Source organism: Rattus norvegicus, chromosome 19, assembly GCF_036323735.1.
Source record: "Rattus norvegicus strain BN/NHsdMcwi chromosome 19, GRCr8, whole genome shotgun sequence".
In the NCBI taxonomy this organism is placed as follows: Eukaryota; Metazoa; Chordata; class Mammalia; order Rodentia; family Muridae; genus Rattus; species Rattus norvegicus.
The window spans coordinates 66,671,507-66,686,959 of record NC_086037.1 but is presented as its reverse complement, the minus strand read 5'-3'; the positions used below and the strand labels follow the sequence as shown (position 1 = coordinate 66,686,959).

The 15,453-nt window shown below is 51.8% G+C and overlaps 1 long non-coding RNA gene and 1 other non-coding gene across 4 annotated transcripts; one reads left to right on the top strand and one right to left on the bottom strand.

The window, feature by feature from the left end:
• Nucleotides 1–265: 265 nt before the first annotated feature.
• LOC102550418 (uncharacterized) lies at nucleotides 266–12,711 on the top strand. Of its 3 annotated transcripts, XR_005496874.2 has the most exons (5): nucleotides 266–553; nucleotides 5,464–5,543; nucleotides 5,660–5,790; nucleotides 6,408–6,472; nucleotides 12,109–12,711. It is a non-coding gene; the product is annotated as an uncharacterized LOC102550418 (long non-coding RNA). The 3 variants fall into 3 exon arrangements; XR_001842335.3 differs by lacking the exon at nucleotides 5,660–5,790; XR_597283.4 differs by lacking the exons at nucleotides 5,660–5,790; nucleotides 12,109–12,711 and having other exon boundaries at nucleotides 6,408–8,427.
• LOC120098674 (small nucleolar RNA SNORA72) lies at nucleotides 9,108–9,210 on the bottom strand. Its single transcript, XR_005497098.1, has one exon. It is a non-coding gene; the product is annotated as a small nucleolar RNA SNORA72 (small nucleolar RNA).
• Nucleotides 12,712–15,453: the final 2,742 nt, after the last annotated feature.

Sequence of the window (15,453 nt, the reverse complement as noted above, 5' to 3'; positions counted from 1 at the left end):
AGAGACAGAGAGAGGCAAGGAGGGAGGAAAAGGGAGAAAGAGAGAGTAGGGGTGGGCCATGAGCACATGGAGAGAAGGGGGAGAAGAATGGGGAGAGAGGGGGGAGAGGGTAAGGAGCAAGAGGAAAGGAGAAGAGAATGAGAGAGAGAGAGAGAGAGAGAGAGAGAGAGAGAGAGAGAAAGAGAAAGAGAGAGAGAGAGAGAGAGGAGGAGGAGGGAGAGGGGAGGGAGATGGAGGGAGGGAGGGGGAGGGGAAGAGCAGCCCCTTTAATAGTGAGTCAGGAACACCTGGCTGTTGCCAGGTAACCGTGGGGCGGAGCCTAGACTAAATGCCAACAGGTGTGCTCTCTACCCCGCCTCCGCTGAGCGTCCTTAGGGAGGCCTGTTGTCAAAACACAGGGAAGATGTCCCATCAAGCACAGTTCAACATGTACTGATAACTCGTACCACCACACAGAATGAACAAATGTTCATCTTTCCACATTTGTTCTTGAGTGTTCTTTTAGGAAACTTGGAGAGAGTTGGCATCATGCCCGGGCCTCACATCGACTAAGGTAATTCATCCCTGAAATCACAGTTAGGTGTTCCCCTTCACGTCCCTGCTCCTGCTCTGTGTACCTGCCTCCAGAAACTGTCCCCAGGACCTCACGGGACATCACCTCTCTTGCCAGCTCACTCTTAAGGTGGCTGCTGCTTTTAGAAGAGGCATTCAAAGCCCAGCAACCCTGATCAAGACCCCTCGGACTTTAAAGACCTGTCTGAAAATTCTGGGTATTCCGCCCCTCCTTCTCTGCCACTCTTCCTTCCCTCTTACTGCCTCCTCCTCTTTGTGGGAACTCTCTCTACTCCCTGAGAAGCCAGCTGCCTGCTGTGAGCTTCCCACAGAGCAGGGAACAGGCTTCCCACAGAGTAAGGCTGGATGTGGAGTCCTTGCACAATCAAAGCATCAGATTGAAGCCGTAGCCTTAGCCAGCTATCTTCCCTGCAAGAGGCTCCAAGCGCTAGACCCTGCCGAGGCACTTCCTGCTTCCTGCCTCACAGAGATGAACTCCCTGCTAAGCTCAGACTCTCGGACTAGTTGTTATGCATCAGTAGATAACAGATACACTGGCCATCGCCAACCTAACATGAACTCAGAGGCAGCTCTGGTCTACAGAGCCAGGGTCTCCTGTGAACTTGCCTGTCAGTGCCTCGTGCTTCTCCCAACTCCAGCAGCCCCCTGTCAGAAGCAGCTTTGTGGAGAGGGATGATTTAGTGGGGTGTCGGCTTTCTACCCACCTCCGCCTCCTCTTCTGTCCTCCAGCGTGCTTCCTTCCTCTGTAAAATGGACCAGAGGAAGGCTGAGCGGGTGAGAGAGCACGCATAGTCTCAGTTCTCAGTCACCTCAGATACAGTCATCTGTGGATTCAATACCAGATCATGTGCCAAGCCCAGGGAGGCCGGTGACCTGGGGCTGCACTCAGTTTCCTTGAGATGTACGCTATTAGCCCAAGCCAGCAGCAGGGAGAAGTCCAGGCTTGGGAGCTGCAGCCTGTCAGTCATGTGGACACTGTGGCTTCCAGAAACTGGAGGTTCAAACCCCCACCCAGCTCCTTTTCACGCAGACAAAACTCACCGGCAGATTTAGCATGTTAAGATTTTCAGTGTTGCTGTTTGGATCCATCCCTAACCTTCCTGGGACAAGCCTGACCAAGGTCAGGCTTGGGGGAGGCAGCAGGAAATGCATACATAATCGTGGTGATATCCTGATGGCCCCAACTAAGAGAGGGGCCAAGTGCACACACATGAGGGTTGTATCAACATGTACGCGTGTATACTGTGTGTATATGTATTGTACACCTGTGATTCTGGGTATGGATGTGTACATGTACACGTGTGTACTAATGTGTGTGTTTTCGCATCTTATGAAAATGACCAGAGGCTAATCTCAAGCCTGAGTTTTGCTCTGAGAGTTTTTTATTTACCAAGTCTGTCAGCCCTCACAGTAACCCAGTAACATGTGTCTTGTCATGACCCTTATCTTACAGTTGGGGAAACGGAGGCTCAGAGAGGGAGACTGGCTTTCCCAAAGACACAGAGCAGGTGGACTTATTGCCTCAATATTGCCTGACTGGTGCCAGAGCTCTGAGCTGGGGAATGTCTCTCTAAAGCAGTCGTTCTCCACTGTGTGCCTTGGGCTTTGTTCACTCACCCTGGTTGAGCCTTGCTGGCCAGTGCCCTCGGAGGGAAGCATGCCACATGCCTGAGTGTCTTGTCTTGGGAAGAGTGTTCGAGTGAGGTCAGCTGATACAATACCCACTCTCTGGGGCACCTCATGTTTGATCATTCATTCCTTGGGAGTGTGGTGGCCTTTGTGTCCCCTTATGGAAGTCTCTGGAAAGCAAAGGGCAGGTGGATCCTAGTCTGGAGGAGGGAAGGCTTCAACAGTGTGTTCAGCTAGAGCAAATTACTGGGGCTCACCAAGCTTCAGGCTCCTCTGGGTGCACAGGATCAACTCTACCCAGAGATTCTGCCTTGCAGCCGCCGGCACACAGGCTGAAGTCACATGTCCCTAGAGCTTCTCGCCCCAGAGAGCTTCATTTAGCTTTTTGAACTTTCCTTAAAAATCCACTTGATTTTCCCTTATCTTGTTTTTGTTTGTTCTGTCTCATAATTGATATGTAGACTGGGCTAGACTGGTACTTGCAACTATCCTCCTGCCTCTGCCTCCTGAGAACTGAGATTCTAGGCATGTACTCTCCTACCTGGATGCCCACTGGAGTTTGAGACAATTGTCTCAATGTAAGAAATACATACTCAGGGCTGGGGATTTAGCTCAGTGGTAGAGCGCTTACCTAGGAAGTGCAAGGCCCTGGGTTCGGTCCCCAGCTCCGAAAAAAAGAACCAAAAAAAAAAAAAAAAAGAAAAGAAAAGAAATACATACTCGCTGTAAGGGAAGGATTTGAGCAGATCTTCATATGCAGGAAGAACACTGCTATAGTCACACGCACCCCCTACTGGGATGGGTGTGACCACAGCAGGGGTGCTGTGATCAGTGATGGAGACCCTCACACAGTCACACCTGCTGGCATTCCTTCAGGAAGGAGGGGAGAGGCTCCGAGATGCACAGGTGACTGGACGTGCCAGGGACTTCCAGGGACAGATCTGTCTTTATGGGGCTCATCTCCTGTAAGTAGTTCCAGTCAGCCCATTGGTTCATCATCCTTTCTTCAGTCCGTGGATGCCCTCCTTGTCTGTGCTGAACAGATAGATACTTTTTGCATCTCTCCTGCAACAGTGGCTTCCTCAAGTATAGTGTGGAGGGCAAGAAGCCAGGCACTGGGTGGCCCCGTTGTTTGTTTAGAATGCAAATTGGGTACAACCCAGTTAGAACTAGGATGGTGGTTACCTTAAAGGGTGGAGTTAGAGCCGGATGGGGAACTGGAACGTTCTATGGCTTAAGCTGGTACTGATGATCCACAGGGAAGGGTTTTCAGCCTTTAGATATTTTGTTGTTGTTGAAACAGGGTCTTTCTACAAAGCCCTGGCTGTCTTGTAGATCAGGCTGGCCTTGAACCCCCAGAGGTCCTCTTGCCTCTGCCTCCTGAGTGCTGGGATCAAAGGTGTGAGCCACCAGGCCCAACCTTCTCCTGCAAGAATTTGTCTATCTGTATGTTCTTGATTCGGCTACTCTTCCACTTATACATTACAGAAAACATTTAATATTTTACCACAAACTCCCTCTGTCTCCAGGTAATTGTCTTTATAATATTTCAGGATCCTTCCTAAGATTTTTTACAAGCGCAAGTGCAAGCACACACACACACACACACACACACACACACACACACACACACACACACACAGGCTTCATGGAAAGATGAGAGTATGGTTTCATCCTGCCCACTGTGGGCGGCATCATTCCCTGTGCTTGGGCTTTCTGGACCGAATAATCAGGAGAGCCACTTGAGCACTGGCATGGCTGCATTCTCTTGCTCTTCACTGTGGATGTGACATTGACTTCACTTCTCCCTGAAACTGAAGCTAGCTGCTTCAAGTTCTTGCTGCTTTGACTTCTTTTGACTTCATTATAGTGATGAGCTATAACGTGGAATTATGAACCAAAATAAATCCTTTCTCCCTTGAGAAACGGTATTTTATCTCATCATCATCAAAAAAAAAAAAAACAAAACAAAACCAAAAAACAAAACAAAACCAAAAAACAAAACAAAACAAAAACAAAACAAAACAAAACAAAACAAAAAAAAAAAACCCAAGATGGAGGCTAAGGCAGAAGGATTGCCGGGAGTTCCAGGCCAGCCTGCATGGGCTACATGGGAAACTCTATTTCAAACCACCAAAACAAACAAATGAAACCCAACAAACAACTTCTCACCTAATTTAACACAAACATCTTTCTAAATAAATGGTGTTTGTGCATATATATTTATAAAGAGACCCCAAATCCTCCCAACTAAATCCTCCCACATGCTTAGGGCTCATCTAGAATATATAAATTTCCAAGGTGCCATGAGACATTTCAGAGTGTTTAAAACATTAGCTAGTTAGAAGCCAGGATGAGTGCTGGGTGTGGTGCAGCAATCCTTCAATCCCAGCACTCAGGAGGAAGAGGCAGGTGGATCTGTGTGAGTTTGAGACAGCCTGATCTGCAGAGCGAGTCCAGAACAGCTAAGGCTTGTTACACAGAGAAACCCTGTCTCGAAAAAAACAAAATAAATGAATGAATAAATAAATAAATCAGAATGAGATTAAATAGAATGTGTATGACAGACAGATGGGCTAATAAACACCCAATTAGTCATCAAATTCTCCCTTCTGGAAGTACAGGTGTGTGTCCTTTCCGGGCATCCCTTGCAGTAAGAGCGGTCAACGCCATTGAAATAACCATAGTGGCATTGCGTCTGAGCCTGGCTTCCCATCTCTGGCTATATACCAGAACTCAGCCCACACACTGAAGGTGTGGATGATGGGGACCAACTACACCGAAGGTACCCCTGAATTATCCAATAGAGGAGGCACACACTCCCAGTTAAGGGAGTCTGCCACCTCGGTTCGCATAAATGCCAGAGTGAGATCGTGGTGATTTCATACATTTTGTCTTGGTAGAAAGAAAGCTGGTGGGACCAAAGGAGACAGATCAGCCAAGAACCTGCTAGCCACGCAGGCATAAGGACCTGAGGCTTGGATCCCAGCACCAGAACTTGCTGGCCAGCCAGTTTAGCCAATCAGCAAGCTCTGGGATCTTTGAGCGATCCTGATTCAGAAAGGGGGTGGAGGGAGCTGGAGAGATGGCTCAGCAGCTAAGAGCTCTGACCGCTCTTCCAGAGGTTTTTAAGTTCAATTGCCAGCAACCACCTGGTGGTTCACAACCATCTGTTATGGGATCCGATACCCTCTTCTGGCATATCTGAAGAGGCATAGGTGTGCTCATATACATAAAATAAATAAGTCTCTTTTTTTTAAGGTGGAGAAAGATTGAGAAAGAGCAGTAGCAACGCGGGTCTCCGTGTGCGCATGCGCACACGTGCACAAGCGCACGGACAGGTAAATATTTGCATAAGGAAAGAAACTGAGGTTAGGGAAGAGGGAAAGTCGTTTTCCTCTTCTCCTCTTCTGAGATTTACATTTGCCCCCTTTGAATCACCGATCTCCTACATCAGCTCCACATGCTGGGGTCCCGGGCTGTGGCACCCCCCACACCCCACCTGAGGAGCTTCTGCTCAGATGCTGCAGGGGCGCGATCTTCTACTTCAACACCGTCTCTCCAAGTTCTGACTCCGTTCCGAAACAGGTTCTCTTCCTTGTTCTTCCGAGTTTGCCACCATGATTGAGCCTGTTAAATACTGAAATTACACTTTGTGCAGGGAATTCCCATACCGTGGGAACCGTGCCCCGGGACTCAGACTCCCGTGTTCCATGTTCATCAGGACCATGTGCTACCACCCGGCTCTCACGGAAGTGGTCCTTGTCAGAGCCACACAATATGGGCCACAGCCTTCATCCTCTGGTTTGGGTGTTTAAATCTTAAACGATCTAGGTTGTTGGGGATAGGGGGCGTGTGACGTTTTTCTCTCTAGTTTGTGACAGAGAAACGTATGGCTCAAGGGGTAGCTGACTCTACCTGTGTATTCAGGTTTGCATACATGTGACCTCTGACACAGCCACCAGGCTTTGCCCTGTAGGTATACAGTCAGCAAAAACTCACTTTGTAGCATAGAACAATCCTCCTGCCTTTGGGCTCCCCGTCAGCTGGGATTACAGGCACCTGACAGGCCTTCTATCGCTTCACTGGGTCTCCAGTAAAAGCTCACCCTCACAGCCAGCCTCAGCTGGATTTAGCCTGAGAACGAGCTCAGATGCGGCTCACCTTCCCTCAAACCCTCAGCACACACCTTGCTTCCACTTCAGGTACCTTCAAACAACAAAGAAGCTCTGAAGCAGGCCTGGAGGACCGGAGGAGCCAAGTCACCTCAGTATCCATCAGCTATGCAACTCCAGCTAGACAGTCATTTTACCCTGTTAGACGGAGAGCTGTAATCCCAGAGCATTGGAAAGCTGAGGCAGGAGACTGCGGATTGTAGACCTGCTTGGGCTATGTGGTTGAATTCAAGGCCAGCTTGGGTAACCTACTGAGGGCCTGGCTCATGAAAGGTGAAAAAGATTTGGTTCAGTGTTTGCCTACCTAGCCTTGGCAAGTGCCTGGATTCATTCACTGGTATTGTAAAAGAAAATAAGCAAAACAAACACAAAAGGAAAGAAAAGAAAGGAAACTAAGGCACACACACACATACACACCAGATATACACACATACATACATACATACACACACACATGCCAGATGCACACACCACACACACACACACACACACACACACACACACACACACACACACACCAGACACACGCACAGGGCATACACATGCAAGACACACATGTGCACACACCAGACACACACATACACTAGACATACACATACACACCAGACACACTCACACATCTATCTTTCTGGGCATGGTTGGGATAACAGCTGTTGTGCCACTGAACCGAGTGGAGCGGGCTGGCATCGGGAAGGGACTGGAAGCTCTTTTGGGCTATGAGATCAAAGCACTTGGGAGCAAGCGAAGGTATTAGAGAGAGGCAGAAGTAATTAACAGGCAGGCCCTGTGGGGCAGGAGGGAGGGATTGAGGGCAGGCTGAAAGCAGAGGCAGGAGGTGGAGATGCTCTGTGGCACAGGTGATAAGGGACAGCTTGCCACTCAGCCCTCCCACCCCTGCCCACCCCACCTCCTCGCTGTCCAGGTAGCTGGGGGCCATTATTAGCACCAGGCCCCCAGTAGGTTTTCCAAAAACAGCTGCTGGGTAGAGGTGGGAGGGAAGGCAGCCAGGCGGCTCCCATCACTAACCAGGTGGGTGGCGGGGGGGGGGGGGCAGAGATGGAGTGAGAGGGACAGAAACTTTAGCACGAGCTCTTGATTCAAGGCTCATCTGGGTCCTAGTGGTTAGGATACCTATAAAAGTCACATTGGGTAGCTGGACATTTGAGCCTGACTTTGGGGGCCTGGATCATGTGTGGAAATGTTGCTACCGGCTTCTAATGCCAGAACACTGAGGCTGTTTCTGCTCTTTTTTTTTTTTTTTTTTTTTTTTTTTTTTGGTTCTTTTTTTCCGGAGCTGGGGACCGAACCCAGGGCCTTGCACTTCCTAGGCAAGCGCTCTGCCACTGAGCCAAATCCCCAACCCCTGTTTCTGCTCTTAAGAAAAGCCATCGGTCGGAAACACAGTAGAACTGCCAGAGCAGAGTAGCCATTCCTGAAATGGCCTTAAACCTGCCTGAGGGCCAGCAAGCCGGGGGCTCGGTGGTGAAGAGTCTGCTCCCAAGCCTTAAGGATTGTCTGAGGGTGACCCCAGGCCATATTGGTGGGAGGAAGGAACCAGTTCCTACACGTTGTCCTCTGACCTGGTAAGTGTAGGCATTATCATCAGCATCAACAGTAAGTAATTACAAGTGATTAATTTGTAACTTAATTTACATGGCAGGAAGTTCTCCAGATCTTCCGTCCAGCACAGTGCCAGGGTCGCCACAGCAGAAGTCAAGCCACGGCATGTGTTAGGCATGCAGACCGCAGGCCACACTTCACCACAGCCTCAGGTGGGAGTGTGAGGAGATTCATGAACGATGTGTCTGAGACCCCAGGGTATCCAGACCCACAACCACACCACACTCACTGAACTGCACACACTAAATGCAGGCAGGGCTTGGCACACTGATTATGCCTGGATAATGCTGATTTTTTTTTAAACTAGCAAGTGGCAAAGATAACATTTTAGAGTATTTGAACAGCTGCTGGAGAAAGTGCTTAGCCAGTGGCTCCAGATCAACAAAACAGCTCTCTCCTCCCTCCTCCCTCCCCTCCCTTCCTCCTGTCATCCTCCTCCCCTCATCATCCTCCCCTCACCCACCTCTCCTCATTATCCCTCACCATCCTCCCCTCATCATCCTCCCCTCATCCTCTTCCCCTCACCCTCCTCTCCTCACCTCCTCCCCTCACCCTCCTCCCCTCATCTTCTCCCCTCACCCTCCTCCCCTCATCTTCCTCCCCTCATCCTCTTCCCCTCACCCTCCTCCCCTCATCTTCCTCCCCTCATCTTCCTCCCCTCACCCTCCTCCCCTCACCTTCCTTCCCTCACCATCCTCTCCTCACCCTCCTCCCCTCATCATCCTCCCCTCACCCTCCTTCCCTCACCCTCCTCCCCTCACCCTCCTTCCCTCATCATCCTCCCCTAACCCTCCTCCCCTCATCATCCTCCCCTTCCTCCTTGTCCCCCCTCACCCTCTTCCTCTCACCCTCCTCCCCTCACCCTCCTCTCCTCCTCCTCTCCTCCCCTTCCTTGTCCTTACTTCATCCTTCTCCCCTTACCCTCCTCTCTTTACCTTCCTCCTCTTCCTTGTTCTCCCTTCATCCTCCTCCCCTAACCCTCCTCCCCTCATCCTCCTTCTCCCCTCATCCTCCCCACTTCTTTCTTGTCCTCCCTTCATCCTCCCCCTTCCCCCTTCTCCCCTCCTCCTCCCTCCTCCTCCTCCTCCTCTTCCTCCTCCTCTTCCTTTGGCTGGTCACCAGCATTCAGAAAACCAGACCCAGGTAAAGAACTAGTTCTGGTGACACATGCATGGTCTTACTATAGTGAATGTCTAGCCTGGCTCCTCCTCCTCCTCTTCTTTTTTTTTTTTTTTTTTTTTTTTTTTGGTTCTTTTTTTCGGAGCTGGGGACCGAACCCAGGGCCTTGCGCTTCCTAGGCAAGCGCTCTACCACTGAGCTAAATCCCCAACCCCAGCTCCTCTTCTTCTTAAGACAGGGTTTCTCTGTACAACCCAGACTGCCCTGGAACTCGCTCTGTAGACCAGGCTGGCCTCAAACTAAGAGATCCACCTACCTCTGTCTCTTGAATGCTGAGATTAAAGGCAGGTGCCACCACCATGTGGCTGAACCCCTCCTTAAAAGCACATAACTCTACACCCCAGTACTGCCATGCAGCACGACGCACAGAACCCTGAGCAGACTCACTTGGCCCCACAACAAGTCCCAATATAGAATACGGCGTTTTCCAGCCTCCCCTGGAAGACTGAATGGAGGGAGCCGTTTGCTGCTTCTGTGGTGCCCTGGAGTCTGCAATGAACCAGACATCAACCTTCAGCACTTGGTGCAGAGGTGGCTGTGCAGGACCTGCCTGCTTCCCTCCATGTTGCCAGCGGAGTGGAAAGGATGCCTTGGGCTGTACTCGATGTGCCCAGCACACATACTGCAGTCTCCTCTCCTTTTGCAAAGCCCTGTGTATGGTCGCTGTAGAGAAACACATAAAACCAGACTTGCCTGCCTGCCTGCCAGGTCCCTGACACAGAGCTAGAAACCAGCCTCCATCTGTACACACACTCTGCAGGATGTGTGAGATATTGCAATGGAGGGTGCTGGCAAGGCGGCATAGCCAGGATCCTTGCCTCGAACATGTCAATTGTGGGCGGCACCACACCCCTTGATCCCTGAAGTTTCCAACACTGCTCCCGGCAGCCCCTCCAGACTGCAGTGGGCAGTGTGACCCAGCAAGGGGACTGAGCCTTAGCAGGAGAGAGTAGAAGCCACAGAGGTGGTCCAAAGCTGTTCCTGATCTCCAGGGGAGATAGAAATGTCTCCAAGTCTGCAGAGTGCTATGTGGTTCAGCTTCACGTGGCTTTCTCACTAGAAGGGAAGCCAGAAGGGAACCAGGGATGGTAGGTGGCCCTCAGCCTGGAGAAGACAGGACCACAGGAAGTGAGTCTGTAGCAGGATCCCAGTCCCTGCTTCCTCCCCTCTGTGCTGTGAGCAGATTGTACAAGCTCTCTGTGCCTGCTTCTGTTTTGGAAAAGTGGGAGTCCGGAGATCATCTCCCAATCCCTCTGGAGAGCTTGGCCGACCTGTGTCCATAGATGGCCACATATAGGCCAGCCATAGGCTCAGCCACATGGAGGCTCAGTGAAAGTCCACAGGTTGGGCTGGAGGCTGTGAGGGTCTCCACACACCGAGTCAGATTGGAAGCCGCTAGGGCCAAAGGCCTGAAACATGGAGTTGAAAAGCCCCGTGTCATCCAGCCAAACACCACTGAGGGACTCAGCTGAGAGATGACCTGGATCCAAGCTCCACAGGCTGTCACAGCCCAGCCTCATCCATCATGTTAACCCCTCATGCCCCAGTTCACAGAAGCACCTCGCAGGAGGAAGCTTCAGGGATCAAGGGCTGTGGTGCCTCTCACGGTTGCCATGTACGAGGCAAGGATCCCAGCTACCCCATCTTGCCAGTATCCTGTCGCCATGTCTCACACATCCTCACAGACACAAGGGTTGATCAGCCTGTTCCCAAGGCTGCTTGTTCCTTCCAAAGCCATGAAACTAGGTGGGGCTAGGTAGCAAATTACTTTAGCAAGACGGGAGAGTGTCGCCAAGGAGCGATGAAGCCAGAGGGAGTGAATTTTGATATGGCAAGGACTCCATGCTCCCAGAGCACCCCGGGGACATTTCTCCTGTCCCCAAAAGAAGCCCCTGCTATGGGATGGTGGCACTCGTTCGTCACACTGGAGGCCTCCCTGCTTCCACTCGAGGAACACCCAACCTCTCCATGTGAGAAAAGGGAAACAGCAAGCAAGAGAAGGCTGGCTGGTTACTTGTTTACTTATTTGAATTCTATCGTGTGGGGTGTATACATGCATGTGTGTGCAGGGCCTGTGTGTGTGCCTGGAGGTCAAAGCAGGATGTCTGGTGTCCAGCCCTATCATGTCCCATCCCTCTTTCTTGAGACAAGCTCTCTGATTGAAGCTGAACCAAGGCTGAGGTCCACCAGTGGGCCTCAGTGGACCTCACAGCCCTTGCTCTGACAGTTTTGGGGTTGTACCAGTTCACACCCATATTTTCACACGTCTGCTGGAGGTTTGAACTCTGGTCTTCGTGTTTAGACAGCAAGTTTTCAGACCCTCTAAGCCATCTCCCTAACCCTTGTGTGTGCGCACGCGCTCTCGTGTTTGTGTGTGTGTGTGTGTGTTGTGTGTATGTGGGTGTATGTGTGTGCATGTGTGTGTGTATATTCCTTTGTATGAGGGTATACATATGTGCACATACATGTAAAGCCCAGAGCACAACCCGGTGTTTCATTCTTTAGGATCCGCCCACCCTGGTTTTTGGAGATAAGATTTCTCACTGACCTGAAGTTTGTCAATTAGGCTAAGCTGACCAGCCAGCCCCAGGTGACCTCCTCTGTCTCTGCCTCTCCAATGCTGGGGTCACACGTATGCCCCCACACCTGGGCCTTGTTTCTCGTGAGACCCGGGGATCTGAACTCAGGTCCTCACACTTGCGAGGCAAGCACTTTACCCACTAAGCCATCTCCCCAGCCCCTCTCCTGTTTGTAGAGTTTTGAGTCAGGAGCCATACTAAGTTGTCCTGGCTGACCTCCAACTCCTAGACTCAAGGGCTCCCCTGGTCTCAGCTCCTCAAGAAGCCATGACCACAGACACAAGGCTTGCTTCTGGCTAGGTGATAAAGTCTTTGGCTGTGACTCATCCTTAACAGCCATTCTGTGCTGAAAGGCAGCCATGGAGGAAGAGCACACCCACCCGGTGATGGGAGCCAGGAGGACTTCCAGGGACAGCCACTCCCCAGGCTCCGTGTCTTCTTTCTCTCAGTGTGCAGAGGTCTGCTGTTGTGCCCACTTCACAGATGGCATTCAGAGAGGCTCAAGTTAGACTCTGTGACCAGGACATCAACCATACCCAGCAGGGTTCACAGAAGCAGGACCAAGATGTCAGCTGAGGGCACATTCCAAGGACTCCTTGGATAAAGACCTCCGGCTGCCACCGCCACCCCATGAGGTCACTTCTAATCCTCTGAAGGCTTCTCTGTTATTCACACTCTCTGTACAGATAGAGCCCCCTTCCAGGTCTCACCCAAAACGGCCAGCAGAACAGGCTGTGACGACTTCGGGATCAATCTCTGGTTGCCTGTCAGGTGTGACCAGCCTCTGGGATGCCCACATCTAACCTGTGGAGGTTGTGACCTGAAGACAGGGAGCAATTCTAGGTTGGTGATACCCAGAGTCACCACAGGGTCCTTGCGGAAGGGAAGCAGAGGGGTGTGTGTAAGTGCTGGGCATTAAACTTACTGAGCGGACTGCCTCTGCAGTCCCCAGCCCACAGTGTCTGACTGTGAGACCCCCTCAGTGTCTTTCACTATGAGTAAGCGAATGAGAGGATTCTCACTTAATCAGTAGTAAACTCCTGATCAGAGTGGCCATCGAGCTGAGAGGGAGCTTGATACAGAAGGGAAGACAGCCAACATTGTCACTTGGGCCAAACTGTGCTAGTAAAAATAGCCTCTGGGCTCTTCTCTAGAACAACCCCTTCCCTTCCTCAGCACAGGAAGGCCGTGTGGTCCTTAGACAGCATGGCTGGTCTCCATTAACCAGGCTCCTGGCTCCAGAATCCAGACACCCGCAACAGCTCTGGCGGAGCCACTAGATTAGGGCTGCAAAGACTGAGTTGTGCTCAGAGGAGACCGTGGGGCCCATTCTCTGCTGGTGGGCAGATGGCGGCCCATGATGGGGAAGGATTTGCTCCATATCCCTTGAGCACGAACATCCCTGGGTCCCTGCACTTGGCCAAGGACAGGTTCTCTGAGGCCTTGTTGAAACCAGAACCCAGGGTTCATGGGAGAAGGATGAGGCCTAGAAGTCTAGAGCTCAGGGAACTGCCCAGCTCCTAAAGCCCCCATCTTCCCCAATCTGTCCCCGGGGAGCAGCAGCACCAGGCCTTCAAGTGGCTTTTGAGATGAACGTGACAAACAGTAGTGAAGGCTTTGTCTGCTTGGGAGCACAAAGTTGCCCTGAACTGCTAGAGACCTACACCGGGGACTTCCCATCTTGGGTTTATCACCTTGGCAGCGGTAGTCATTCAGAGACCAAACAGATTGTACTTTACGGCAAGATCTAGAACGGGACCTGACCACAGCAGGCACCCTACAAACTGTGCCTGAGTGCGAGCGGACACGGGCTTCCAGCATCCAAGAACCAGAGAGGGTTTATTTGAAAACGCAGTTGTGGATGCTGCAGAGGGCAAACCTGCAAGGTGATGGAGTTCAAAGGCTACCTAAAACAAACCCAGTGACCAAGAAGCACGGGCAGGTTCGAGAACCAGCTCTGTGCTTATGGGGGATGGGGGGGGCATCAAAGGACACTTGACATATAGTTGGGGCTAGCCAGTTTTTCTCACAGGCAGCCGTAAGCTCTGACCTTGTCCCCGGCTGACTCAGCCTGGTAACAGGCTACCTCACTCCTTCTTAGACTGACACCCCCCTCAGCCACCATCTGCTGTCTCACCTGTCACCTGGCACAGCCCCATCCTCCTGCCAGGAAGGGACAGCCCTTAGCCTTGGATCTCTTCCTTGCCTACATCCTACCCTACAGGGAGCTCAGAGCAAGCAAGACCGTTGGTTAACTTGCAACAGACCAGAGCAGAGACTGTACTGGAGGAGGGGACAGGCAGGTGACCCAGGGCTTGTTCTCTAGCCTCCTTTCTGGGCTCTATGTTGAAGACCAGCTAACAGTCACAGAGGACAGAATTCAGAGGTGCCCAAGGCTCCTTCCACAGCTCCACACTTGGCACAGATTCTCAGTACTGCATGGGGCAAGCAGAGCTCAGGGCATGTACTACCCTCCTCTACAAGGCCTCAGTCAGGGCTGGCTTCTGGAAGAAGCCCTTCCTACCCAGAAGCTCCTGCTTCACGGGCTGAATTCCCTCCAGGGCTTCTGGACCTTGGCAGAGGTCCACCGGCAGCTATGAGCACTGGCAACTCTTGCCACTGGACTTGCTGTCCTGGCCTGGGCTGTCCATATCAGAATCCCAGTCTAAGTGGGATAAGTGGGTGTGGTGTTTCCAGGCTGTAATCCAGCACTCAGGGGGCAGAGGCAGGAGAATTGCTTGCTGTAAGTTCAAGGCCAGTCTAGGTTTCATAAGGTAACTCTGTCTTAAAAGAAAGAGCCTAGTAGGAGGTAGGGAGGAGGAGGGAAAGGAGGAGGGAGGAGTGAGGAGGGGGGAGGAAGGAGAAAGAAAAAATAGGAAAGAAGGATAAGATAAAGTGGGCAGCCCCTCTGAGGTCCCTTGGGCTCCCAGCCTCCCCAGAGATGGGTCATGTGACCAGGCTCCCACTGACGCAGGGCTACGTGAATACTCGACTGTTTTTCTTTTTACCCAAATGACGACCCAGCACCAGCTGCTGCTCTTGGTCCTTATTCTTTCTTCTACCTGATAAAGTGCCTGGCCTTTCTCTGAGGGGCTGTCCTCGGCAGCCCCTGTGTGTATGCAGCCTAAGCAGACTTGCCCACCCCTAGCCGAGAGGACCACAGCTCTTGTCTAGCTTAGCAGACTTGTGAGCCATGGCTTGGGCCAGATAGTTAAGTCTGGTGCACGGAGATGGCCCGATGACGGACAGATGGAAGGGCAGCAGGATGCCACTCTACAGGCCTGTCTCCATACTCCCCCAACCCCCCACCCCGAGCTTGGCTTTTACCAACACTGGGGCTAGACTAGCCCCCAGGAAGGCTGGTTCTTGCCCTCAGCACAGGAGATCTGGCCATACCCTCAACTTAGCCCTGCCTTACCCCTATAAACTTTCCCCAGGACAATGGCCATAACCCCCAACTCAGCCCTGTAAACTTGGTCTCTCCCCCAGAAGACAGGGTCATGTTGCTATACACCTGGCTCTTACCCCAGGAGTCAAGACCACACCTCCTGTACACCTTGCTCCTCCCCCGGGAAACAGGATCCTACTGGTTCAATTTCCCTCCTTGCCCACCTCCTTCTGCCCTGTCAGGCGCTGCTCTCTAGTTCCCAGATTGCTTAGTAACACCTTCTTTCTGTCTCACTCTGCTTCCTCCCTGT